Source organism: Bubalus kerabau, chromosome 22 (assembly GCF_029407905.1).
Source record: "Bubalus kerabau isolate K-KA32 ecotype Philippines breed swamp buffalo chromosome 22, PCC_UOA_SB_1v2, whole genome shotgun sequence".
NCBI lineage: Eukaryota > Metazoa > Chordata > Mammalia > Artiodactyla > Bovidae > Bubalus > Bubalus kerabau.
Genome location: NC_073645.1, coordinates 11,546,343 through 11,573,942, shown reverse-complemented (window position 1 = coordinate 11,573,942; position 27,600 = coordinate 11,546,343). Strand labels below are relative to the sequence as shown.

At 38.7% G+C, this 27,600-nt stretch overlaps 1 protein-coding gene across 9 annotated transcripts in view; it reads left to right on the top strand.

Annotated features, from left to right (window-relative positions):
• The window catches only part of SGMS1 (sphingomyelin synthase 1), a 327,599-nt gene that overhangs the window by 157,046 nt on the left and 142,953 nt on the right, over positions 1 to 27,600 (top strand). For 6 of the 9 annotated variants that reach the window (XM_055559870.1, XM_055559869.1, XM_055559868.1 and 3 more), the window contains one exon: positions 7,646 to 7,789. The exons of 1 other annotated variant lie outside the window; for it this stretch is intronic. The gene's annotated coding sequence lies outside the window, so the exon portion shown is untranslated. Of the gene's footprint in view, positions 1 to 1,613; positions 1,650 to 7,645; positions 7,790 to 27,600 lie in introns of all 9 variants that reach the window. 2 more of the 9 variants (XM_055559867.1, XM_055559871.1) reach the window with 2 other exon arrangements.

Here is a 27,600-nt window from a genome sequence, read left to right as displayed (position 1 = left end):
CTTTGGGGGAGAGTGGTGGTTACATGTATGTGTTCACTTTAGTAAAATTAATCCACTCAAGACTTCTCTGCTTTTCTTGGAGTAGGAAATGGCAAGCCACTCCAGTATTCTTGCCTGGAAAATTCCATGGACAGAGGAACCTGGTGGGCTATAGTGCATGGGCTCGCAAAGAGTCGGACATGACTGAGCACACACACACACACAAGATTTCTGTGCTTTTTTTTGTGTGTACATTAATGCAAATGTTTATTTTTTAAACGGTAATTTCCCCCCTGTTTTTGCAGATGCTGTAATTCACATGTATATTTTCGAAGGGTTATATTTCATTTTTAGTTGAGAAAGTCTTTCATGAATGTCAGTGAGGAAGCATTTCTAAACCTTTAAGATGATGTGGGTTTAAGTCTGTTTATAAACTCTTTGACCACGTGTGCATGCTTAGTGGCTCAGTCGTGTCCGACTCTTCGAGCCTGTGACTGTAGCCTGCCAGGCTCCTCTGCCCATGGGATTTTCCAGGCAAGAATCCTGGAGTGGCTTGCCATTTCCTACTCCAGGGGATCTTCCTGACCCAGTGATCAAACCTGTGTCTCCTTCATCTTCTCCTGCGTTGCAGGTGGATTTTTTACCACTGAGCCACCCATAAACATATTTACATGGTCTATAGTTTTACTTGATATGCTATTTTTTAAAATTTATTTTATATAAATATAGCTGATTTACAGTGTTGTATTAATTTCTGCTGTCCAGCAAAGTGATTCAGTTATACATACATATATTCATTTTCATCTTCTTTTCCATTATGGTTTATCATGGGATACTGAATATAAACATGTTGCTACCTTTTTCACTCTAGAGTTACAATGCTTATGTTTTGAAACTATACTTTATTGCTTCTTTATCTTTCTCACTGTTGTCAGTTAGCTGTTACTTAGCTGAATGGTGATAAGATAATAGATAAAATATTAATACATGATTCTAAAACTCTTGAGAACTTCCATGGTGGTCCAGCGGTTAAGAATCCACCTGCAAATGCAGAGGACACGGGATTCCTCCCTGGCCCAGAAAGATTCCACATGCCACAGGGCAACTAAACCTGTGTTTCCCAACTACTGAGCTCACGCACCAGAACTACGGAAGCCCACACACTCTAGAGCCCACGCTCTGCAAGAGAAGCCACCACAATGAGAAGGCTGTGCCTTGCAACTAGGGAGTAACCCCCGCCCTCCCCGCGCACCCCTCCCCGCTGCCATGCACAGCAACTGGAGAAAGCCTGTGTGCAGCAGCAAAGACTCAGTGCAGCCAAAAGTAAAACAAATAAATATGTAAGTTTAAAAAATAAAAAGAAAACTCATGTGATACCATTGGATGCACTTGGATGCAATTTTTATTGGCATTGACTTTCTGTGCTTGCTTCTGCATGGCTTTGTATTGTAAAGTTTCCTCTGAATACCATTACAGCTGGAAATTAGCTGGCAAGTGCAAAAGAATAGTTTTTGCTAGGGCGAGGGAACAAGAAGTAAATAGTTACCTTGGATTTTATTAGTTTTTTTTTTCCCCCTTATAAGCAGCTCATTACCAGAAGAATGCACTTTAATTTACTTCCTATTTTCTTCTAGATTGGAAGAATGATAAAGAGAAATAAGATGATTCAGGTAAATGGAATTAATTTCTTTATGTATCTTTTATGTTTAGCTTACATTTCTCAGGTTTTTCCACTGAGAAGAACAAAACAATTTTTGTGGTCAACTTCAATGTATGAGAGATGTTTTAGGGATATAGAGGTATTAGTCAAGTACATACTTATGCCATTTAATTAATTTACTTACCCATGTGTATTTAATAAGAACATATTTATATGAAACATAATTTTACAAGTAATACTTTTTCCTACTTCAGGATAATTTCCTTCCAATTCTTTACATACCGTATTTGATGTCAATGTCTTTATTATTAGAGTCATCTTTGAAGCATCCAGTACTATTTGCCAAGTATGTTATCATTTTACTTGTTGGTGATATAGCACTTTTGGAATTCATGTATGGTGCTGTAATTGGAAATTTTGTTCCAAGTCACAAGGATCTATTTGCATAATGTTAGAACAGTTGCTATTTTCATTCTTTCTGTATAGATGAACATTGGAGATCTCCACTGTGTAATGGTTTGTAGATTCGCTCTGTTAAATATTCTTTCCTTCCTTCTTCCCCCTCTTCCTTCCATCCATTTATTCATTTATTTTACTTATTTTGCAGTAACTGCATGTACATTGTTGAAGATTAAAATAGTGCAGCTGCTCCTATTCTTCTTATATCCCCATTGCTCCTTTATCCAAAGATAGTATTTTTCAACTCTTTTAGTTATATTTTCTGATACCCACCTTCCAATTTCTAAATGGCATGATGTCTGCTTTAAGTGCATTCACTGAATTTGTTTAAATTTTAGCCTTATATGCTTGTTCTTCTGAGGATTTACCTCTCATACACAATCCTTTACATCAGTGCTCACCTACACTTCCTGTCTCATGCGGTCATGTCACAGCCTGCGGTTAAATACATGTTTAATGTTTGCTTTATTGTGACAGTATTTTTTTTTTTTATGACTGAATTTTTTGAGACTTATGTAGCTGTTTCTCAGGCCATTTTGTTTTCTAGTTGGTTGTGTGTGAACTGTTTGATTTCTCTGGAAAATGTTTGACTCTTCTTTATCCCCAGAATTCTGAAATCCATATTGGAACATATGTCTTACAGTTTATCAATGTACATGATCCTTTCAATTCAGAAACTCATGTCCTCTTAATTTAGAAATTTTTCTTTTACTGTTTCTTTGATAATTTCCTTTCCTACACCCTTTTCTATATTTTCTGTGTTTGTTAGTTGGATATTTGGACTTACTGGCTTAATTTTCTAATTTTCTTATGTGTATTTCTTAGCTATCTTCTAACTTTGTGTTTCTCCCCCCCCAAGAGGTTTTCTTAGTACTTTTTGAACTTTAATTTCTGCCAGCATATTTTTCAAATTTAATTTTTCATTGGCCTCTGAATATTTCATTTAAAAATGGGATCCTGGTCTTATTTCATGGAAATAATGTTTTCTGTTTTCACTTGAGAATATGAATTGAATTAGTTTGCTGTTGAATAGTTTTTGCCTGCTCTTCATACTTTGCTTTTTTTAATCAGCTTGATTTGTGTTTCCCCTTTTTATCAGCTTGTTTTGGCCCCTGATTTTAACGTCAGAGGCTTTTCTCTAATGGTGAGACTTTAATAGCCTGTTCGTATGTGGGAGTGAGACTATAAAAAGTGGACTGGAAACTTATTTACCTAGTGGGCTTCATTATAGGTTTTTGGGGTAGGAACCCAGATGTTTGAGCTGCTGACTCCTAGATATCAGAATCCTCAAATCTTTTTTTCTTGGATCTCTCTATGTCTCCAAAAGGTCCTCTTTTGTTTATATTTTTGTGGGGTAAAAGCCTGCCTGTGAGGATTTGGGTGAGCCACATAGGGGGAGGGGGCAAGAGGTCCACCACCCAAGCCTATAAACGTGAGCTCTTGATGCATCTATTCTGGCCCTCTAAGTCTGAAATCTTGCTGTATCATTTTCTCCAGAGAGTAAACTGCTTTCCATCATGGAAGTAGGGAAGGTTGGTCTGGATCTACCAGTTGGGGAGAAGACCTGGGGTATTAATTACGTTTTTGGTTGTGGTTTAAAATAACACAAGTTTATTACCTTGGAGTTCTGTAGGTCAGAAATCTGACATGGGTCTTACTGGAGTAAAGTCAAGGTTACATTCCTTTCTAGAGGAGAGTCCATTCCCTTGCTTTCCCAGCTTCTAGAGGCTGGCTGCATTCCTTGGCTCTTGGCCCACCCCTACCCCCTCCTTTCAAGGAGCAATGCAGGTCAAATACATCTCATGTTGCGTATCTTTGACCTCCTCTTCTGCTTCCCTCTTTCACTTTTGAGGACTCTTATGATTATGTTGCCATGGAGGAGGGCATAGCAACACACTCAGTATTCTTGCCTGGAGAATCCCCATGGACAGAGCGGCCTGGTGGGCTACAGTCCATGGGGTTGCAAAGAGTCAGACATGACTGAGCGACTAAGCACACAGCACATGATTACACTGAACCCATCTAAGTAAATCAGGGTAATCTCCTTAATTTTTTTATTGGGTAAAAATCACAATTTAAAATATGCTATCTTAACCTTTTCAATGTGTAATATAGTAGTGTTAAGTGTATTCACATAGTTATGCAACAGGTCTCTATAATTTTTTCTTCTTGGAAAACTGAAACTCTATACCCATTAATGAACTCTCCTTGCCCTAGCCTCTAGCAACCACTGTTCTATTTTCAGTTTAAAGAGTTTGACTACTTCAGTTGCCTGATATAAGTGGAATCTTACAGGATTTACTTTTGTGATTGGCTTATTTTATTTAGTGTAGTATCCTCAATCAAGGTTTATCCTTGTAGCATATGACAGGATTTCCTTTTTTTTTTTTAAGAGTAAATAACATTTTACCTTCTGAACTTTTTATTTTGTATTTGAGTAGAGCTGGTTAACAATGCTGTGATAATTTCAGGTGAACAGTGAAGGGACTCAGCCATACATGAACATGTATCCTTTCACCCTCAGACCCCGCTCCAAACTAGGCTGCCACATAACATTTAGCAGAGTTCCATATGTTTAAAAAAAAGTAAATACTATTTTATTATATTTACATACCACATCTTCTTTATCCATGCATCTGTTGCCTCCTGGTTTTTGTAAATAAAGCTGTAGTAAACAAGCTTGTTGAAATACCTCTTTGAAATCCTGCTTTCAGCTTTGGGCCTGGGGTAATAGACCTGGAAGTGGGATTGTTGGATCATGGGGTAGTTCAGTCTTAATTCTTTGTAGAACCTTCCCACTGTTGCCAATAAAGCGGCTGCATTATTTTACATTCCAACCAACAGTGCGCAAAGGGTTCCCTTTTCTCCACGCCAACACTTGTTATTTGGGTCTTGATGATAGTCATCCTCACAGGTGTGAGATGGTATCTTATCTGGTTTTGATTTTCATTTCCCTCATGATTAGTGATGTTGAGGATACTATCATATGCTTGTTGACTGTCTGTACATCTTCTTTGGAGAAATGTCTCTTCAGGTTTTGTACCCATTTTTTATTTGGATTATTTGGCTTTTCGTATTGAGTTGTAGAAAGTCTTTATATATTATGGGTATCAATTTCTTATCACCAATATAATTTGCAGATATTTCCTTCTGTTTCATTGGTTGCCATTTCGCTCTGTTTCCTTTGCTTCACAGAAGTCTTTATGTTTGATACAGTCTCATTTGTCTCTTTTGAAAGCTTTTGTTGCCTATGCTTTTGGTGTATAGTCAAGAAACCATTGCCAAATCCAGTGTCATGAAGATTTTGCCCCATGTTTTCTTCTAGGAGGTTTATAGTTTCAGGTCTTACATTTAGGGTTTTAATCCATTTTGAGTTCATTTTTATTTAAAGTATAAAGTAAGGATCCAGCTGCCTTTTATACAATCTGTCAGTCCATCTCCCTCTTCTCAGCTCCTTACTCTCTTCTCCCAGGAACCAGAAGCTGCATTTCCTGAGCCTTTCTGGAGCAATCAGGAAGCTGCATTTCCTGAGCCTTTCTGGAGCAATCGGGGATTTTTTTTTGCTTCCAAGGCAGTGAGCTTGTAGTCTGCTTTCCTCTGCTCTACTCTGCTCAGCAGTCATCTCTGCCTTCAGCTTAGACGTCTGTTGTCCTCACTAATTTTCTGTTCTCTTTGTCCTTACAGATTTATATCTTTTGTCCTCTTTGCTATAATTTTAATGGGATTCAGAAGGAAGTAGAGATAAACAGACATATTCCATTGGGCATCCATAATCCTCAAATCCATGTTGCTTTTTAAAGTGATATTTAAAATACTTTAAAAAAATGATAATTCACATTTGCTATTGTTAGATCCTACCTCTGAAAATAATTATTCAGTCTATTTTTTGATTCTTTTTATTAACCACTGTCAAGTGACCTATAAGCATCCAAGGATAGCAGTAATTAAAGTTATTTTCCCAAACATTATTTCACTATTCAAAGTAAACAGATTTTTGTTCATGAGACTTAGTGAGGTCTTGAATACAAGGTGACACCCTATTTCCTGGGGTTTACTTTTTTTAGGGGCGGGGGAGCCCTTGATTTACCTTTAGGTGTTTACACTGTATTTTGGTCAAAAGATGATGTTCTTGGGAATTCTCTGGCAGTCTAATGGTTAGGACTCTATGCTTTCACTGGCGAGGGTGCGGGTTCAATCCCCTGTCGAAGAACTAAGATCCTGCAAGCCATTTGGCATACCCCTCCCTCCCCCTTGAAAGTAGAAGATGATAATGTTCTTTTGTATAAATATATTTTTCTCTAATTGGACACTTTAAAGGTAATGGCAAGAGAGTCTTGTTTGTTTGTTTTTAGTTTGTGACAGCTTTCTTTTGACTGTATTTGATTATTTACAAAGGTGGCACTATTTCTTACAGATAGGATAAAGATTGGTTAAAAGGAGAGATTACTTAGTGTAACTGGGTCCTTAGGGACTATCACAGAATGAAGCCTGCTAGTTGGCTTAAGATAGGAACCCACTTTGGTCCGTGTAAATCCCTAGGGTTTTTATCCCAAGGGTCCAGGGATAGGCTTCAAAGAGTTCAAGATCCTCCTGAAATTTGAGTGGTGGTATGCCCTGGAAAAGGGAATGGCAACCCACTCCAGTATTGTTGCCTGGAGAATTCCATGGACAGAGGAGCCTGGTGGGTTACAATTCATCGTGTCACAAAGCGCCGTACTTGACTGAGCAACTGACACTTTCAGTTCAGAACAGGCTTAGTTATCAGCAGCTATCCCATGATGCAGGGCTTATGTGATCCTGAAAAGAGTTGAAAACCCACATCTAATAGATTAATATAAAGAAAAGAAATAGAATGTCACTGATTAGATCTAACATGATCAAAATAGATGCCATTGGATTCCGCGTTCTTTCACATGTAAGTACAAATGATCATCAGTGAGGGACTAAATGAACAACTTTCTTAGTTCTTTGTTGGATGCAAAACATTATCTCCAGCTTCCTGATTATGCACCCACCCATTTATACATACGTAACTGTAAAAAGTATCATCTATGAGGGTAATGTTTTAGCCTGGAGGAATGACCACCTTTTTATCAACCAACTTGTAAAGTGGGTAATTTAGTAATTGCCCTTTGTTTTCATAGTGAAACGGCTATAATTTGTGAATATCAGTTATTTGTTGACAATTGAAGATAACAGATAATATATAGAGGGAGAGGTGCCTCTATTATAGAGGCATAGATAGAGGATTACAGACTTCAGTCTTCAGTTAAAAAAAGATAGGATAGGTTTTACCTTATGTATATTTTATGACAAATTTTATAAAAAGCTTGAAAGAAAGAGGGAAAGAAATGAAAAGCTGGGAATGAGAAAATATGGGGGTGGGGAAGGTCAGTTGTGAATTTTTTGTTTCCAGCCTGTTACTTTAAACCTTATTGATGCTCCTGTTTACAGTGAAGTGTATTGATTGGTAAGATCTCTTTCCACATAGGAATTTCATGATTCCATTTTCAAGGTGATTAAGCTTAAATTGCTCTTCTATTCTAGGTACACCATTAAGTTCTTTGGAATACACAAAAGTATCTGACTAGAAAGCTTATGAAATAGAAGACAAGATCCTGCCTCAGGAAGCGTACATGAGAATAATTTTAAAGGAACCCAGCGATAAATGCAAAACAGTAGCTGTTGGAGGTATGTCTTGACTTAGAACTTGCATTGAACCTGGTGTGGCGCACTCTGCTATAGGAAGTCAAGCTGAGCCGTTCTCTGGGAACTTCAGAGAGCAGAACCTCAGTCTCTGGCCTCACATACGCTAGTGGCTGTTGTCTTGTAAACTTGACTGTGTAATGGGATGTGTTCACTTTTTCTTAGGCAGCTCTGATTCAGCCCCTCTGGAGCCCTTCCTATTGCTTGGCAGACGATAAACAAAAGAGACAATATTTGACTCTGGACATTTGAAAACGATAGTAAATTTCTAACCAGAAACCTCACTGTCTTCTCTTCTGAGAATGGGCCAGTCAGAATCAAAGCTCAGTGAATGTGTCCTTTGAATCAGCTGTTACTTATGGGCTTTTTCTCTACCCTGTGTGACATCAGGGCCATATCTGAGTCTGATTGGGTGGTGGCTGCATTGGATTCACTGCTAAGGCGCTTCAGTCGTGTCCGACTCTGTGCGGCCTCATAGACGGCAGCCCACCAGGCTCCCCCGTCCCTGGGATTCTCCAGGCAAGAACACTGGAGTGGGTTGCCATTTCCTTCTCCATTGGATTTGCTAGTTCCTTATTAGTCACTGACTTTGACCTGCTAGTCTCCTTGACCTCCCCAACCAAGTTACAATGTTAAGTGGTAAACTTCATTTTCCTGCTCATAGCAATAATTCTTATCTCCTCAACTAAATTTATCATCAGGGTCGGTGTCATTCATTATTTTGTATTTTGTGACTTTCAGTGGATGGCCATCTTTTGATTCACTGGCTCTTTTTCTACGGCACAGCCCATGTCATGTTGTAAGTCACGTTGATACTTTAGGGTTTTTTTCTCCGTCTATCAATGTAGAATACTTTAAATGTACCCTGTGCCAGTCATCACACCATCATGAGAACATTAAACAAGTCCTGCTTTTCTAGATGAGGGTGCTGAGGTTCCAAGTGGTTAAATAACCGGCCTACTATTTGTGAGAGAGTAAAGGCAGACATGGGATTCAGCACTAGGTCTGTCTGTCCCGTATTGTGCGCAATAAAGAATACCATGCCCTTTCCCCTTTTTGAAGCAGGGTTGGAAAAAGATCCAAATGTTTATGGAATTGTAACCTTCTGCTCTACCTTCTTCACAATTTTTTGTTACTTTTTCCCATTTCATGGTTTCTTATTTGGTTTATAATTATATTTATAGCATTAATTAGAAAATTAAAATCAAGTGTTTTCTAACTTATAATTTTACTGAGAATATATTGTTGGTATAAGACATCATTAAAATAGGTCCTCTTTCTAACAGAGGCTCTGTTATCTTTGTTGATGCATTCTGAACTGCTTATGCGGCCAGTATAGGAAGTACAGGGCTTCCCCAGTGGCTCAGGCCGTAAAGAATCTGCCTGCAATGCAGGAGACCCAGGTTCAATCTCTGGGTCAGGAAGCTCCCCTGGAGAAGGAAATATCTACCCACTCCAGTATTCTTGTCTGGAGAATTCCATGGACAGAGGAGCCGGGAGAGCTATAGTCCATGGGGTCACAAAGAGTCAGACATAACTCAGTGACTAACACTTTCACTTTCATTGGGAGTAAGAGTGGACCTTGATGTTTCTGATATAATCCTGTTGTGTCTCCAGCATTTGCACCAATGCCCAGATAGATACTTTCAATATAGTTATTGAAGATGATATAGATAAGGAATGATGAGATTTTGCTAGAAATCTTCTTGCATGGTTCACAAACTTGTTTCAGAGCCTGAATCCTTAGAACCATCTATTCAAGTGCTTAGTTTTGGCTCAGATGATTGTTTTGAAGTATGTATATAGCTTGGACATTGCCCTGAAAGATGTGTTTTAAGTTTAAGAATAAATCGTATCTATTTTTTTTTTTTTTTTTTGATCCCCAGTAGTGGGCTGCATGAGTTGAAAATCTGTATATTTAGACTTCTAAAATATTTTTATTAAATTAGCAGAGGCTCTGTATACTGACAAGTATTTTGAATCTTCACTAAAATCCTGGGCGGATTGGTGTGGCAACCTTCTTTGAGAAGCTTGTGACATTACAAAGCTTGCCCAAGCCTGTGCAGCTGGAAAATGGTGGAGCCAGAACCCGAACCTAGATTTGTCTGATTTCACGGACTGTGCTTTGAACAATTACTCTGCCCCACTGATTACACCGTGGTGACATTCAGATTGCAAATGTGTCCAAGGATTTTTTTCTGCTTTGTGTTAATACAAAGGCAGTCTTAAACAGTTAAATAGGCCTCATCCTCACAGAAGCAAAGGCTTCTAGATAGGCCTGGTGCAGTCACTGATGGGGTTACAGCCAAACAGTGTCAGTTCTGTTGTGATGGGCTGAGAACTGGGAAGTGTGCCTCCCTGCTTCTGCGCGTCCTTTCCCACACTGAGCCTATTACACTGCGTGTTGCGTACTCACTTGCTAAGTCATGTCTGGCTCTCCTGTGAATGCATGGACTCCAGCCCGCCAGGCTCCTCTGTCCATGGGATTTCCCAGGCAACGTTACTGGAATGGGTTGCCATTCCCATCTCTAGGAGATCTTCCCGACCCAGGAATCAAACCCACATCTCCTGCTTGGCAGATGGACTCTTTAGCACTGAGTCACCAGGGACGCTGCCACGAACAATTAGGCTTGGCTCACCTGGGCCCTGGTGAGCAGCTGTTGCCTCCAAAGCAGGTGTGGCTGGAGTTTGGCTACACAGGCACACAGGTGTGGCATTTGGATATGAGTCTTTTTTTTTTTTTGGATATGAGTCTTAAAATTTATAAAATATATAAACCTTGGAACTTCAGGTATATTGTATCAATTTTACTAAAAGGGAAATTTCTTTTTATTTTTAAATGTACTGTTTTCCTGATTCTAAGTAGAAAGTTTGGTAAGTATTAAGTTCAAACAACAAAAAAAGCCACCATTCAGAAGTAGCCACTGATAATATTTTGGTGTGGCTGCTTCAAGATTTTATTCTCAGGACTGTGTATACCTTGTAAAAAGTTCAAAATTAGAATTAAAGTTTTCTAGTGTTCTTGCCTGGAGAATCCCAGGGACGGGGGAGCCTGGTGGGCTGCCGTCTATGGGGTTGCACAGAGTCAGACACGACTGAAGCAACTTAGCAGCAGCAGCAGATCCATTTTTGCTCAGTATAACTTAAGTGTTTTTCCCGTTTTTAAGCTTTCTTTTACATCATGCTAAAAAGTGGCAACAAAGTATTCCATGTGGATAATAACATAAATTATTCCGTCCCATTATTAGGTAGACCTGATTCTCATTCAGTTCAGTTAATGCCCCTCCACATTAGGACACTGTGGTAGGACAGAAATATTAAAAGAAACAAGAACTCCATAAATGCCACTAGTTTTCATGGTATCTTGTAAAATAACGAATGCCAGTTAAGAATATGATGAGAAAACCCACATCACTTCTTCTGACACATTATACAAAGAACCTGACTTGTGAATTTCCCATTACAAATGCATGAAGGAAGTACTGGAAATTCCCCATTGACCTGTAAAATTTGAAACCTCTTTTTTCTTTCATTGAGGTAACCCATCTATGAAAGTAACTTCAGTTTTTCCTGTGGTTACAAGAAACTTCTCATATCCTGATTTTAGATAGTTTGGTCCTATGAGCTTCTTAAGGTACTTGATGCTTCATATACTGGTTAGCTGAGCATTTTTCCCTCTTTTTTTTTTTTTTTGCCTAAATATTTTATAAGTGTTCAACACTAGGTCAGGCAGCTGTAGGGACCTGTGGAAACCTGAGTGATGCTGCTTTGCAATCTCTTAGATAGACGTTCACAGTACAAATATGGCTTCTCTTGAACTGAAGAGTTCTGTGCTTCTAGGAGTCAGAGTTCTGAAAGAGAGAAAGTAATGATGACTGAGACAGGTCAGCATTTAATACGTGCCTTCTATTCAGGACGGCTTCCCATGTGGCATGGTGGTAAAGAGTCCGCTGCTAATGCAGGAGTTGCAGATTCGATCCCCGGGTGGGGAAGGTCCCACAGAAGAGGACATGGCAACCCACTCCAGTATTCTTGTGTGAAAAATTCCATGGATAGAGGAGCCTGAAGGGGTTGCAAAGAGTCCAACTTATCTGAGCATACACAATACTCAGAACAGGCTGACATGGAGGTGGGACTATACTGTATTTATGCTTATTAGTCTTCTATGAAGATATCATTGTTAAATTAAATTATCGTCATTGTCATTATACCATCATCACCAGGCCAGTGTTTTTCAGACATGGTTCCTTACTGCCCTTGGGATTCCAAATATACCTGCAGGGACGAGGCAAGACTTTTGACCTCCAGCAGCTCTGTTTTTGTGTTTTATGTAGTGAACTTCCACAAAATTATGTTTAAAGAAAGCTTTGTTTACTTCCTTGAGGAAGTAAAGACTGAGAATCACTGTGGCATAAAGAACCTACAGAAGTAAAACCTGCAGAAGTAAACCTACAGAAGTAAAAAACCTAAGAAGAAGTAAAACATGTTCACAAGAGTATTATTTCCAGTTTTCATCATGCCTATAATTCTCCTGTAGGGACACAATCAGTCTTGGATTTAGTACTTAACCGTAGGCCTAACAGTTGGAATTCCTATAGACTGACCTGCTTTAGGACAATGGTTTCCCTAGAGGTGCCTTAGAAGTTCTAAGGTTAGGAGAGATGAAGTGTTAACCTTACAGTCATTGGTGGTTGAAGGTAATCTTTGGTGATGGGGTCAGTGAATGGTGCCAAGTGCAATGCCTGAAAGTTTAGCCCTAGGAGACTGGTTAGCCCTCTGTGTTCTGGTTGATGTGGGTAGTACAAGGTTTTCTTGTCATCAGGTGATGTGGTAGTGAAACTGAGCCTGACATTCTGTGAAATCTTCATTATCTGTTTCTAGATTCTTTTAAAACTTTGTGGGTGGGCTGTCTTAAATTGAAGATGGATAGTAGTGAGTCACAGACTGAGCCTTCATGAATCAGACACTTTAGCTATGTTTGTGTCACAACTCAGTGGATTAAGTAAAGAGTTTCCCTAAAGAACAGCTTAGTAATATTTTTTAAAATAAAACTTAGCTTCTTTTCAAATTTTGCTTTATTGAGATATATTAAGTACACTTATTTTATGCTGATAATTCTAGGATTCCAAGTCTTTTCAGATCTGATTTCATTTGCCCATTTCATGTTGGTGCTCATTCATAGTATCTTGTTTCCTTGTGTTTATGATTTATTGACTGTGAGCTCATGTTCCTTGAAAATTTTATCTGTGTGAGTTCTTTGGGGTCACGATTAACAAGAGGTTTTTCCAGGGTTTGTTTATATTTGCTTCTGCCGGGTACCTCTAGGTACCATCAATCTGGATAGTCTTTAAATTAAGTTCTCTGCTTGGGATTTCTCAAAGCACATAGTATGAACTTAGACCACAAACCACATGAGTAGTAGTTGTTGGCTGTGAATTCTCAAGGGAGATTTTCCACCCAGACCACTGCCGTGCCTCATCCCACCCCGCTAAATGCTGCTAGGGTTAAAAAGCAGTTTCTTTTCTCTTATGGTGGAGCAAGTTTATTTCTCATTGCCCATATCCTGAGGGCATAGTTCTGTGAAGTTCCAGTTTTAAGATGGGATCTCTTTAAACTCATGAGCTTGAGCAGTCCTGGTTTTATCTCCTCTCTTGCCCCATGTAATTGTTACCAGGGTTCTGGTTTTGATGCTTTCATCAGTTCAGTTCAGTTCAGTCGCTCAGTCGTGTCTGACTCTTTGAGACCCCATGAATCGCAGCATGCCAGGCCTCCCTATCCATCACCAACTCCCGGAGTTCACTCAGACTCATGTCCACTGAGTCGATGATGCCATCCAGCCATCTCATCCTCTGTCGTCTCCTTCTCTTCCTGCCTTCAATCTTTACCAGCATCAGGATCTTTTCAAATGAGTCAGCTCTTTGCATCAGGTGGCCAAAGTACTGGAATTTCAGCTTCAGCATCAGTCCTTCCAATGAACACCCAGGACTGATCTCTTTTAGGATGGACTGGTTGGATCTCCTTGCAGTCCAAGGGACTCTCAAGAGTCTTCTCCAACACCATAGTTCAAAAGCATCAGTTCTTCGGCACTCAGGATTCTTTATAGTCCAACTCTCACATCCATACATGACTACTGGAAAAACCATAGCCTTGACTTTATGGACCTTTGTTGTCAAAGTAATGTCTCTGCTTTTTAATATGCTATCTAGGTTGGTCATAACTTTCCTTCCAAGGAGTAAGTGTCTTTTAATTTCATGGCTGCAATCACCATCTGCAGTGATTTTGGAGCCCCCCAAAAATAAAGTCTGTCACTGTTTCCACTGTTTCCCCATCTATTTCCCATGAAGTGATGGGACCAGATGCCATGATTTTCGTTTTCTGAATGTTGAGCTTTAAGCCAACTTTTTCACTCTCCTCTTTTACTTTCATCAAGAGGCTTTTTAGTTCCTCTTCACTTTTTACCATAAGGGTGGTATCATCTGCATATCTGAGGTTATTGATATTTTTCCCAGCCATCTTGATTCCAGCTTGTGCTTCCTCCAGCTCAGCGTTTCTCATGATGTACTCTGCATAGAAGTTAAATAAGCAGGGTGATAATATGCAGCCTTGATGTACTCCTTTTCCTATTTGGAACCAGTCTGTTGTTCCATGTCCAGTTCTAACTGTTGCTTCCTGACCTGCATATAGGTTTCTCAAGAGGCAGGTCTGGTGGTCGGGTATTCCCATCTCCTTCAGGATTTTCCACAGTATGTAGTATGGTGCTAAGCAAATGTTAAATGGAATCAATGTTGATTTAAATTGGAAGAAAGCTCAAGTTATGATGACTACAGTAGGGATATCGATTTCCTGAAACATTCATGTATTTTGAGGTTATGAAAATTGGTATTGTGTTTTAAATATTTGCTGTGGAAGGAATCAGAAAAATAACCTGGTAAGCATGCCAGCTAGATTAATAGCATAATTTGTCCGCTGTACATTTACATAAGACCACATTATGATTAGAAATTTCAAGATTAATATTTCAGGAGCTTAGGAATGTTTATTTATTATGATTTTTTTTGAGTAGTTGTGTTTGGAAGTTTTAATTTTGTAAAATGTGTTAGCTTAACAGATCTTCACATTTAGTTTTGAAAAAATGGCTGTTTGTTTGTTTTAAAAATATTGTAGTGTTTACTTTGAGTTGGAATTGGTGGAAATAGTTTCTAAAGAGGAAACTGGTTTGCATCCCATGTTGCAAATACATTCAGACTTTCAAACTATTCAACCCAAAGGATCACTATTTATTATTTTTGCTCAGATTTTGAGAACATAGAATTCTCCTAGTGTTTTCTTTTTCTCATCACAGTTATATTTTTCAGCAGAGTACATTTCTGAAAGTTATACCATTGATATTTTAAATAAATTGAATACATTTAAATTGACAAGGAAAGTTCACTAATTTTAGATGAATTCTTAAGAAATCTTTTAATAAAATGAAGAAAGCTTTCTTGATGTGAATAGGTCTTTTTCTCTTTGTTATGCAGAGGTTTTTAATCTTGAAGCACTATTCTGATATCTTTTTTAATATCACATTTGAAGATATGTGAGTATTTTTTGACTGCATATATTTATTGCTGCCTGTGTTAATTTGGGAAAGAAACCATAATAGAAATGAAATGAAGATTATATAAGTAATAGCTCATTTCTAGAATTTTTTTTCTTCCTAAATATTTGATGGGAAAATGTCAATTATTAATGCAGTCACTTTCAAACTTGCACACAGTCAGAAAAACAACTGTTAAGGCAAACACGTAAAGGTGTGCTTACTGTTGTAACGTTCTCAGGGTCCCTCCAGGAGGGGCTGATGGCCGGGCACAGCTGGCGTCCCCTGAACGTGCTGTACTGGCTGTGATTTGAGTCCGTATGTGTTGCTTTTCTTTTTTTTTTGGTCAGAATGAAGAAAAATATTTTTAAAAAACTCTTTTTGGATAAAACATTTGTTAATGTAGGTGCTGTTTATGGCACTGTGAATTTGATATTAATTATGATGAAGTAACCCTGACACCCATTCTTAGAGTCGTGACCAGAGTGATTTACTGTGGGGTTTTCTGGTCCGTTTCAGTGAATTTCTGCGGCAGTAAGAACCTAGTTTCTATTCTAGTGTCGTCTCTCTCTTGGAACCACTTTGTGAAGATGACTGAGAAGTTAGGGTAGAGCCTGAAAGTTTGGCAAGTAGGCTAAGTAGGCTAATCATTTTCCTCTGTACGGGCCTTTCCTTCTTTTTTGTATAAGAAAAGAATCATGTCCATAAAGAGTATAAGATTGTACTGAATTGATTCAGGTGACAGTCAAAGGAAACATTCATGTTCCAAATATGTTTGTGTATTTGGAATAAATTTTGAGAGCTACTGTTAGGGATGAACAAATGTTTGGTAATTATTGAGTTCTCTGACCTGTAGGAGTGCTATCCTACAATAGTTCTTGTCTCCTCTTATTTATAGCCTCTGTTTGGTAGTGCTGCTTTTTCCACTTTTATGGTTTCTTCCTCTTCACAGTGCTGGTTTGCATGTGGTTCTCCTGGCCTTTCCACCTCATCACATCTGCCTTCAACTCCCAAAGCCACTTGGACTCACATCTCTGTCCATCCACTCAAACAATACACACTGAGCACCTGCTCCCCAGTAGACAGTATTCTAGGTACTGGAATACAGCACTGAAGCAGACAAAGGCCATCTTCTCATTGCATGAAGGCAGGGAGAACAGACAAAGAGCAGACAGATGTGTCAGGTAATGGCAAGTTTTTGGAAGAATAATAAAACAGGGAAAGGTTATGAAGTGGCGGTGAGAATGGCATCTTCCAGGTGAAGTGTTTGAGTGCTGATCCAGGGAACAAACCTCAGTCAAGGCGATCTGAGGGGATTGGGCTTCTGGCAGAAGAAACTGTAATCACAAAGACCTTGTGGGGAGAGAGTAAGCATGTAGACCAAGAGGCCGGGGTGGCTATAGTGCAGTGTGCAAGGGGAGAGCTTTTAGTTTGGAGATGTAGTCCTGGCCCAGCTATCACCTCTGTAGGCTCTGATGAACAGTCTAAGTTTTGCTCTGAGTGAGGTGAGAAGGTACCTGCAGTCTTAAGCAGAGAAGTGACTTATGATCTGACTTATACATTAAGTCCCTCTGGTTGCTGTGTGAAGATTATGCCTAGGGGACACAAGAAGATGCTTGCAGACCAGGTAGGAGGCTGTTGCCAAAGCCTAGGCCAAGATGTGTAATTTTGGACCAGGGTGGAAGGAATAGTGCAGAGATAAGAAGTGGTAAGATTGCAGATATATTCCTGAAGGAAGCTCATCTAATTTGTATACAGGGTTAGATGTGGATTTGAAACAAACAGAGGCATCCTGGGTTTCTCCCAAGATTTTGACCTGAGTTGTTGGAAAGTTAAAGTTATTATTTACTGAGGTGGGAGAAAAGTGCAGGAGGAAAATGTTGGAGTTGTAGGGCAGGTGGGGAGTAAAGACTTTGTTAATTAAAATAATTACCTGTTAGACATCTGAGTGAGAATATTGCATAGGCAGTTGGCTATTTGAACCTGGAGTTTAAAGAATCCAGCCCAGAGGTATCTTTTTAATTGAGAGCTGTCCTAGAAGAGATGGTATTTAAAAACCATGGGCTTGGATGAGAGCATCTAAAGTAGTTCTCAAAGTATAATAGGGATCTGTGGGCTCCCTGGACCTCTATAAGGAGGTCTGCAGAGTTAAAACTTATAATAATACTGAAAATAATACTGAATGTGCCGTTCAGTACTGTTTTCCAGAAGCATGTGTGACATTGTCGCAGACTGAATGCTGACACAGATGTGGGAATCTGCTTTTTTATATTAAGCTAGGTGTGAGGAATATGTTTTAAAAATGTAAAATTATGCTATTCTTCTTAATAATGTATATATTTTTATTTTGGAAAATGTATTTCTATTGAAGTATGTTTTTTATATTGATAGTTGACTTATTGGAAAAGACTCTGATGCTGGGAGGGATTGGGGGAAGGAGGAGAAGGGGACGACAGAGGATGAGATGGCTGGATGGCATCACTGACTCGATGGACGTGAGTCTGGGTGAACTCCCGGAGTTGGTGATGGACAGGGAGGCCTGGCGTGCTGTGCTTCATGGTGTCGCAAAGAGTTGGACACAACTGAGAGACTGAACTGAACTGATAGTTGCTTTTAGATGCATTAATATTTAAAAATTTTCTGTTTTCTAATGTAGTAATTATCTATAGGTATCATGCTCATACACAAAAAACTTTTTGAGTTTCTTATTAATTTTTAAAGTGTAAAGGAGTCCTGAGACCAACATGTTTGAGAACTGCTGACCTAGAGAGCAAATGATAATAAGAAAGAGATCTGAGAATTGAAGGAACTTCTGGGCAGAACTCACAGAGATAAGAAAGAGCACACAAAGGAGAGTGAGAAGAAACTGCTGGAAGGAAGGCAGACAGTGGAGTGTACGGTGTTCTGGGGACAAAGTAAAGAAAGCATTTCAAATGCAAGCAAGAGGACAGCCATGTAGCATGCTGCCAATAGGTCATACTAAATGAGAATTGAGAATCAACCATTGGCTTTGGCAATGTTGGAGGTCACCGCTGGTTTTGAAATGGGTAATTTCAATAGAGGGAATAAAAGTTGGCTCAGGAGAGAACAGAGGGGAAGGGATTTGTATCACAATTAGTATCCTGAGGGTGAGAACTGACTCAGCCCATTGCTTGATTTTGAGGCATAGTCTGACCAGCCTTCAGATTTACCTCCTATCAGCACCCACCTAAGGCAAACCAGCTGTGAGGTTGGAATGGAGGATGTGGGCAAGTGGTACAAATTATCTAATCCCCTTTGCTGTGGAGATCATTTCCTTTAAAATGTATTGGGGTTCTTTTTTTCTTGGGTTACAAAAAGGTTTGTCCTTCAAAAAGAATAACTGAATTTACTATGTTTACTTCTTGTATATTATTGATCATTATTAAATATTATGGTTTTAGAGGGAAAAGAAGTGATGTATTTTCCCCCAGTGGGGAAATTTAAATTACCGATTTAAATTTAATTGCCAATTAAATTGGTAATTGTAAATTACCAACTTATATTCTATTTATTTACTTACACTTTGCAGTAATTTATCTTCCCCCTGACTGAGAACTCTTCAATAATAAGGTGGAAGTTTTTCATTTTCATTTCCCTAGTAACTATCATCTTGCCTGGAATACAGTAGGAATTTAATAAATATTTTAGAATAGTAAGATATTAGAACATTTGGATTTATGTTTCATAATTTACTTTTTGACCTCTGTTTTTCATTGTGCTGTTAAAAGTAAACTTTAATTTGTTAGTGGGTAAATAGCTCAGTTGATAAAGAATCCATCTGCAATGTGGGAGACCTGGGTTTGATCCCTGAGTTAGGAAGATCCCCTGGAGAAGGGAAAGGCTACCCACTCCAATATTCTGGCCTGGAGAATTCCATGGACTGTATAGTCCATGGGGTCGCAAAGAGCTGGACACAACTGAGCAGCTTCTACTTTCACTTTTCACTTTCAAAGGGAAGATTGTTTTAATTCCACTAAGTTGGAGCAAATATCAAAAAGAGAATTTTGATAGGAATCAGATAATGGTTCTTTTTCCTTTGCTTTGTTTGGGTGTATATTAAAAAAAAAGGCGTGACTAAATATACACCTTCTGGTTTTGAGGCTTTAGAAGTTCTCCCCAAAGATAATAAGAGAGATAGCTTTGACCTGTGAGAGACCATATCTCCTTCAGAACTAAGTCAAAGGAAGCTGTTTGTGAACTTTTTAAAAATTTGGATATAATTTTGCATACTATACAATGTACAAATTTTGTCTTCTCTCTCAAGGTATAGAATATTTCCGTCACCCAGAAAATTCCCTTCTGCCATTTTGAGTCCACTATCCCACCTCAGAAGTAAACAGTAGTGTGATTTCTATCAACAAAGCTTAGTTTTGCCTATTCCAGAACTTTGTAGCGTTATACAGAGTGTTCTTGTGTGTCTGGCTGTGTTTCCTTCACTTAATGGTGTTTTTGAGAGTTCTGTTTGCTTTGTGTATTAATAGGTGTTTCTTTATGTTGCTGAATAGTATTCCATCATATGAAGTTATCTGTTTATTGAAGGACATTTGGGTGGTTACAATTTTTGGCTATTATGAATATAACATAATTATACAAGTCTCTTTATGGACACATGTTTTCATTGCTTTTGGATATACACTTAGACATGCATCACAGGATAAGTGTATGTTTAATTTTATAAAAAATTGTCAAATATTTTCCCAAAGGGGTTATATAATTAAACATGCCCATCAGCAATGTATAAGAATCTCCAATATGATCCAAGCCTTTGCCAGCACTTGCTATTATTGCCAGTCTTTTCAATATTAACACTCTAGTGGATGATATCTTGTGGTTTCTTGATTTCCTTTATGATAATGATGTTGAAAAACTTTGCTTGTACTTATTGGCTATTCCTGTGTCTTCTTTTATGAAGTATCTAGTAAAGTTGTTTTCTATTTCAAAAACTGGGTTTTGTGACTTTTATTCTTGACTTTTTATGCTTTTCAATTCTTTTAGTATTGATAATTAGTGTATTCTAGGTACAAGTCTTTTGTCAGATATATGTACTGTAAAGATTTTTCAGATGGTGGTTGCTTCTTCATTTTCTTGATTGTTTTTTGATTCCTTCAAAAAGGAGCAGTTTTAATTTTGATGCAGTCCAGTTTATCAGTGTTTTCTCCTATCCATGGTGCTTTGCCTAATAAGGCAGGAAAACATCTCTTTCTGCTTTATTGACTATGCCAAAGCCTTTGACTGCGTGGATCATAATAAACTGTAGAAAATTCTGAAAGAGATGGGAATACCAGACCACCTGACCTGCCTCTTGAGAAACCTGTATGCAAGTCAGGAAGCAACAGTTAGAACTGGACATGGGACAACAGAGTGGTTCCAAATAGGAAAAGGAGTCCGTCAAGGCTGTATATTGTCACTGTGCTTTTTTAACTTATATGCAGAGTACATCATGAGAAACGCTGGGCTGGAAGAAGCACAAGCTGGTATCCAGATTGCCTGGAAAAATATCAATAACCTCAGATATGCAGATGGCACCACCCTTATGGCAGAAAGTGAAAGGGAACTCAAAAGCTTCTTGATGAAAGTAAAAGAGGAGAGTGAAAAAGTTGGCTTAAAGCCCAACATTCAGAAAACGAAGATCATGGCATCCGGTCCCATCACTTCATGGGAAATAGATGGGGAAACAGTGGAAACAGTGGCTGACTATTTTGAGGGGTCCAAAATTACTGCAGATGGTGATTGCAGCCATGAAATTAAAAGACGCTTACTTCTTGGAAGGAAAGTTATGACCAACCTAGATAGCATATTAAAAAGCAGAGACATTACTTTGTCAACACAGGTCCACATAGTCAAGGCTATGGTTTTTCCAGTAGTCATGTATGGATGTGAGAGTTGGACTGTGAAGAAAGCTGAGCGCCGAAGAATTAATGGTTTTGAACTGTGGTGTTGGAGAAGACTCTTGAGAGTCCCTTGGACTGCAAGGAGATCCAACCAGTCCATCCTAAAAGAGATCAGTCCTGGGTATTCATTGGAAGGACTGATGCTGAAGCTGAAACTCCAATACTTTGGCCACTTGATGCAAAGAGCTGTCTGGAAAAGACTCTGATGCTGGGAAGGATTGAGGGCAGGAGGAGAAGGGGACGACAGAGGATGAGATGGTTGGATGGCATCACCAACTCAATGGACATAGGTTTGGGTGAACACCGGGAGTTGGTGATGGACAGGGAAGCCTGGCGTGCTGTGGTTCATGGGGTCACAAAGAGACGGACACGACTGAGCAACTGAACTGAACTGAACTGATAGTGCTTTGCCTACTTAATGGTCACAAAGACACTCTCCTGTTTTCTTGCTTTATAGTTTTAACTTTGGTTAGTTGTGGCTCAGTTGGTAAAGAATCTGCCTGTAATGCAGGAGACCTAGATTTAATCCCTGGGTTGGGAAGATCCCCTGGAGAAGGAAAAGGCTACCCACTCCAGTATTCTGGCCTCAAGAATTCCATGGGGTCACAAAGAGTCAGACACGACTGAGCTACTTTTATTTCACTTCACTTCAGTTCTATGTGAGATGTTGATGTCAAGTTTCATTATTCTTTCCATATGGATATCTATTTGTTGCTGTCTAATTTGTTGAAAAGACCATCCTTAAACCAACTAATTATTTTGGCCTCCTGGTAAAAAAAAAACCCAGAAACAGTTGACCATCTATGCATTCCTCTATTCTGACTTCTATTCTCCTGCATTGTTATATTCATCTGTCCTATACCATATGGTATTCTGTTAAGGATTTTTGCATATATGTTTTCTGGGTGATAGAGGCCCACAGTTTTATTTTCCTCTCTTCGCCTGGTTTTTGTATTAAGGTTGTATTGGTATATCCACTGGTTTATCTATCTGTGTCTTTACATTTAAAACACATCTATCTTTGCATTTAAAAACCAGTGTTTTTAATAGTTGGGGATTATTTTTGATGTATTCTGGCAATCTGCCTTTTAATTGAAATGTTCAGTCTATTTACTGTAATTATTAATATGGCTAGTTTTATATATATCATTTTGGTGCTTCCAATTTGTCCCATCTTTTAAACTTTTTCTTAAATCCTGTAATTCCTTTTCTCCCTTCTTGTTGTTTAGGCTTTCCTGATGGCTCAGATGGTAAAGAATCTGCCTGCAATGCAGGAGACCTGGGTTTGATCCCTGAGTTGGGAAGATTCCCCTGGAGGAGGAAATGGCAACCCACTCCAGTATTCTTGCCTGGAGAATCCCATGGACAGAGGAGCTTGGTGGGCTGTAGTCTATGGGGTTGCAAAGAGTCTGAGTGAATAAGCAAAGCACAGCCTTCTTGTTATTTAGTTGAATATATTTTAATTTACATTTTAATTTCTCAGATTTTCAGGTACACCATTATGCATTATTTTTGTAGTTTCTCTGAAGATTATGATATTTATCCTTAATAAAAAATCTTTGTTGAATTAATATTTTACTACTTTGTATAAAAATGTAAGAAACCTACAACATATGGTTTCATTTGCCCCTCCCCATCCATTGCACTATAGTCTTCATACATTTTACATCTGTATTTGTTACAAATTGTATAATACAGTATTTTACTTTTAATATAATATGTTAAATATATATAAAATATTTCTATCAGTTCAGTTCAGTCACTCAGTCATGTCTGACTCTTTGTGACCCCATGAATCACAGCACGCCAGGCCTCCCTGTCCATCACACTCCCGGAGTTCACTCAAACTCACATCCATTGAGTCGGTGATGTCATCCAGCCATCTCATCCTCTGTCACCCCCTTCTCCTCCTGCCCCCAATCCCTCCCAGCAGCAGAGTCTTTTCCAATGAGTCAACTCTTCACATGAGGTGGCCAAAGTACTGGAGTTTCAGCTTTAGCATCATTCCTTCCAAAGAACACCCAGGACTGATCTCCTTTAGAATGGACTGGTTGGATCTCCTTGCAGTCCAAGGGATTCTCAAGAGTCTTCTCCAATACCACAGTTCAAAAGCATCAATTCTTCGGCACTCAGCTTTCTTCACAGTCCAACTCTCACATCCATACATGACTACTGGAAAAACCTTAGCCTTGACTAGATGGACCTTTGTTGGCAAAGTAATGTCTCTGCTTTTCAATATGCTATCTAGGTTGGTCATAACTTTCCTTCTAAGAAGTAAGCGTCTTTTAATTTCATGGCTGCAGTCACCATCTGCAGTGATTTTGGAGCCCCCAAAAATAAAGTCTGACACTGTTTCCACTGTTTCTGCATCTATCTGCCATGAAGTGATGGGACCAGCTGCCATGATCTTTGTTTTCTGAATGTTGAGCTTAAGCCAACTTTTTCACTCTCCACTTTCACTTTCATCAAGAGGCTTTTTAGTTCCTCTTCACTTTCTGCCATAAGGGTGGTGTCATCTGCATATCTGAGGTTATTGATATTTCTCCCCGGCAATCTTGATTCCAGCTTGTGCTTCTTGCAGCCCAGCGTTTCTCATGATGTACTCTGCATATAAGTTAAAAAAGCACAGTGACAATATACAGCTTTGACGTACTCCTTTTCCTATTTGGAGCCAGTCTGTTGTTCCATATCCAGTTCTAACTGTTGCTTCCTGACCTGCATACAGGTTTCTCAAGAGGCAGGTCAGGTGGTCTGGTATTCCCATCTCTTTCAGAATTTTCCACAGTTTATTGTGATCCACACAGTCAAAGGCTTTGGCATAGTCAATAAAGCAGAAAGATATGTTTTTCTGGAACTCTATTGCTTTTTCCATGATCCAGTGGATGTTGCCAATTTGATCTCTGGTTCCTCTGTCTTTTCTAAAACCAGCTTGAACATCTGGAAGTTCATGGTTCATGTACTGCTGAGGCCTGGCTTGGAGAATTTTGAGCATTACTTGACTAGCGTGTGAGATGAGTGCAATTGTGTGGTAGTTTGAGCATTCTTTGGCATTGCCTTTCTTTGGGATTGGAATGAAAACTGACCTTTTCTAGTCCTGTGGCCACTGCTGAGTTTACCAAATTTGCTGGCATATTGAGTGCAGCACTTTCATAGCATCATCTTTCAGGGTCACCTAGAGCCAGACATCCTGGAATGTGAAGTCAAGTGGGCCTTACAAAGCATCACAATGAACAAAGCTAGTGGAGGTGATGGAATTCCAGTTGAGCTATTTCAAATCCTGAAAATACTTCTATACATAAACTGTATTTATATTTAATGTAATATATCTAATTGGTATATCTTAAGGAAATTATGAGAAGTAGTCTTTCATGTTGAAGACTCTTGAGAGTCCCTTGGGCTGTAAGGAGATCCAACCAGTCCATTCTGAAGGAGATCAGCCCTGGGATTTCTTTGGAACGAATGATGCTAAAGCTGAAACTCCAGTATTTTGGCCACCTCATGCGAAGAGTTGACTCATTGGAAAAGACTCTGATGCTGGGAGGGGTTGGGGGCAGGAGGAGAAGGGGATGACAGAGGATGAGATGGCTGGATGGCATCTCTGACTCGATGGACATGAGTCTCAGTGAACTCCGGGAGTTGGTGATGGACAGGGAGACCTGGCGTGCTGCAATTCATGGGGTCACAAAGAGTCAGACATGACTGAGTGACTGATCTGATCTGATCTGATCTGATAAATTCACTATTTCCAAGGTTCTTCATTTCTTTCTGTCACTTAAAATTTACATCTGGTATCACTTCTCTTTAGCTTGAAGAGCTTTCTTTAGTATTTCTTGCAATCAGACAGATTCTCTCAGTTTTCATTCATGGGGAAATTTAAAATTTTTCCTTTATTTTTGAAAGATAATTTTGTTGTCAATAGAATTCTAGGTTGACCATTTTTCCTCTGCTTTTCTTTCAGTGATTTGAAGATGTTGTTTTTTGTGTTTTGTCCTCCTGTTTCTGATGTGCTATCTGCCTTCATTCTGATTATTGTGCTCACTGTGTAATATGTCCGTTTTTGCTTCTAAGATTTTGTTGTTGTTACCTTTGGTTTTCATGACTGTATGAGGTTTTCTTGTGGCTAAGATTTCTCTTTTGTAGTGTGCTGTTTTTGCTCCATTTTGAAAACTTCTGGCCTGTGTTTCTTTACACATTTCTTCCTGCCCCTTTCTCTCTCCTCTTCTTTACTGTCTACATGTTTAGACCACTTGATACTGCCCTGCAGATCATTGAAGCTCTTTTAAAAGCATAGTTTTTTCCTCTGTACCTCAGCCTAGATTCTTTCTTTAAAGATTTTTTTTATATGGACCATTTTTAAAGTCTTTATTGAGTTTGTTACAATATTGCTTCTGTTTTATGCTTTGGTTTTTTGGCCACAAGACATGTGGAATCTTAGTTCCCTGACTGAACCCTCACCCCCTGCATTGGAAGGCAGAGTCTCAACCACTGGACCACCACAGAAGTCCCAGCCTTAATTCTTTATACTGATACACCTAAATTTCACCAGGCCTTTTTCTCTATTATGTTCAACTTGCTATTAACCTAATTCCATATGTTTTTATTTCAGATATTGTAGTTTTAAGTTCTAGAACTTCTTTTTTTTATTTTTACTTTTTGCAGTTTCTATATGTCTCCTGACATTTCCTATTTCTTTACCCAGTAAATCTATCTTTCTCTGTAAATTCTTTTAATATGTTTTGCATTGTTAGAGTCTTTGTCTTCTGATTCCATTTTCTGGATTATTTTTAGGTCTGTTTCTGTGCACTGATTTATCTTTAATTATGGGGTTGCATTTTCTATTTGCCTCAAATATCTATTTATTTTTCATTGTATACTAGACATGGCAGATGCTACATTATAACGATTGGGGATTCTGTTGTGTTCCCTAGAGAAGAGTTGAGTTTTGTTCAAAAAGTAGTTAAGTTGGGAATCATCTTGAATGTTATACAGGCTCTTTTTTATGCTATTTCCATTTTGCCTATATTTCCCAGAAAATATCCAGTAGTCAGGATGTTCTTTTTTCTCAATCCATGATGCTTTTGCGGCATCACAGAAAAGTCTGAGGCCTTTACCAGGCCCCTGACACCTGGTACAACTTGAGCTTCAAAGTCAGAGGTGGGCAGCTGTTAGAATTTGCCAGCTTTCTGAAAACTTTTCAACTGTTGTTTTTTCCTCTCTGGGATTCTGGAAGTCTTATAGTTCTGGGTGTAGCCAATAAGTGTAGAATTCATTTGCAAATTCGGGGCTCCGTGACTTCCTCATTTGGTGGGAGTTTTCTTACTGTTTAGCTACCTTGGCTGACCTATATTCTGACCAATAGGGCTGTGGTTTGCTGCTTGAGTTCCATCTGCTTCAACATAAACCTCTTGGTTGTGCCCCAACAGAATAAGCGGTATAAATGTAAATTATTACTCAGTGTGGCTCCCTTATTTAAGGACTGTAGATTATCCGCTTTTCGTCTGCTTTTGGTTATTTTTCAGTGCCTTCAAAATTGCCTTTTATATTTGTTTATAATTGTTATTGGTTGGAGGGCAGTTCTGCTACCATAAGGCTAGTCTCCTAAATAATTTGTTTTGTGTGGTTTATTTCAGTCATTTGTAAAGAGGTGTTGAATCTCATTTTCATCTGGAGTTTAAAAATACCTTTAAGTCATGCATAATGGATTAAACTTTTGTTATTGGCCAATAGAACATTGTTTAGACACAAGACAATATTTATGAAATGATTAGTGTTTATGAAAAGAAATGTAACCTATTAAAGCATACTCTAAGATGGGAAATTTGATAATCTCTCTGATTTAGTCATAGGCTGGTGTTAGATAACCACAAGAATTCTAATGAAAGATACTTAGTATATATATTTAAAGACTCCAGTGTAAGCAATGGAAGTAAATTTCAAGTAAGTACTTCAGCATTTCCAATGTCTGGCTGCCAATTTCTGACCTATATAAATAACCTTTAAGAAAGAAGATCTCACTTGTAAAGTTTTTTATCTGCTCCTATTGCATTTTGGTCACTAAAATTGGCTAGGTAAGTTAGTGCAGTTCTCAGAGTCCAAGACCAGAAAGAAATTAGGCCAACTTAAAATATATCATGCTCCAGGAAAAGTAAGGATGTAGTTAGAAGCTGAAATTAACACCCTCAGCATTGGTACTATTTCGCTTTTGTCTGCTGATGCTCGCCATGGTAAGATGTATCATCATTATGGTATTGGTAGGAATGGGTGAACATTTAAGGAGGTCAGAAACTTTTTTTTTAAAACTCTGT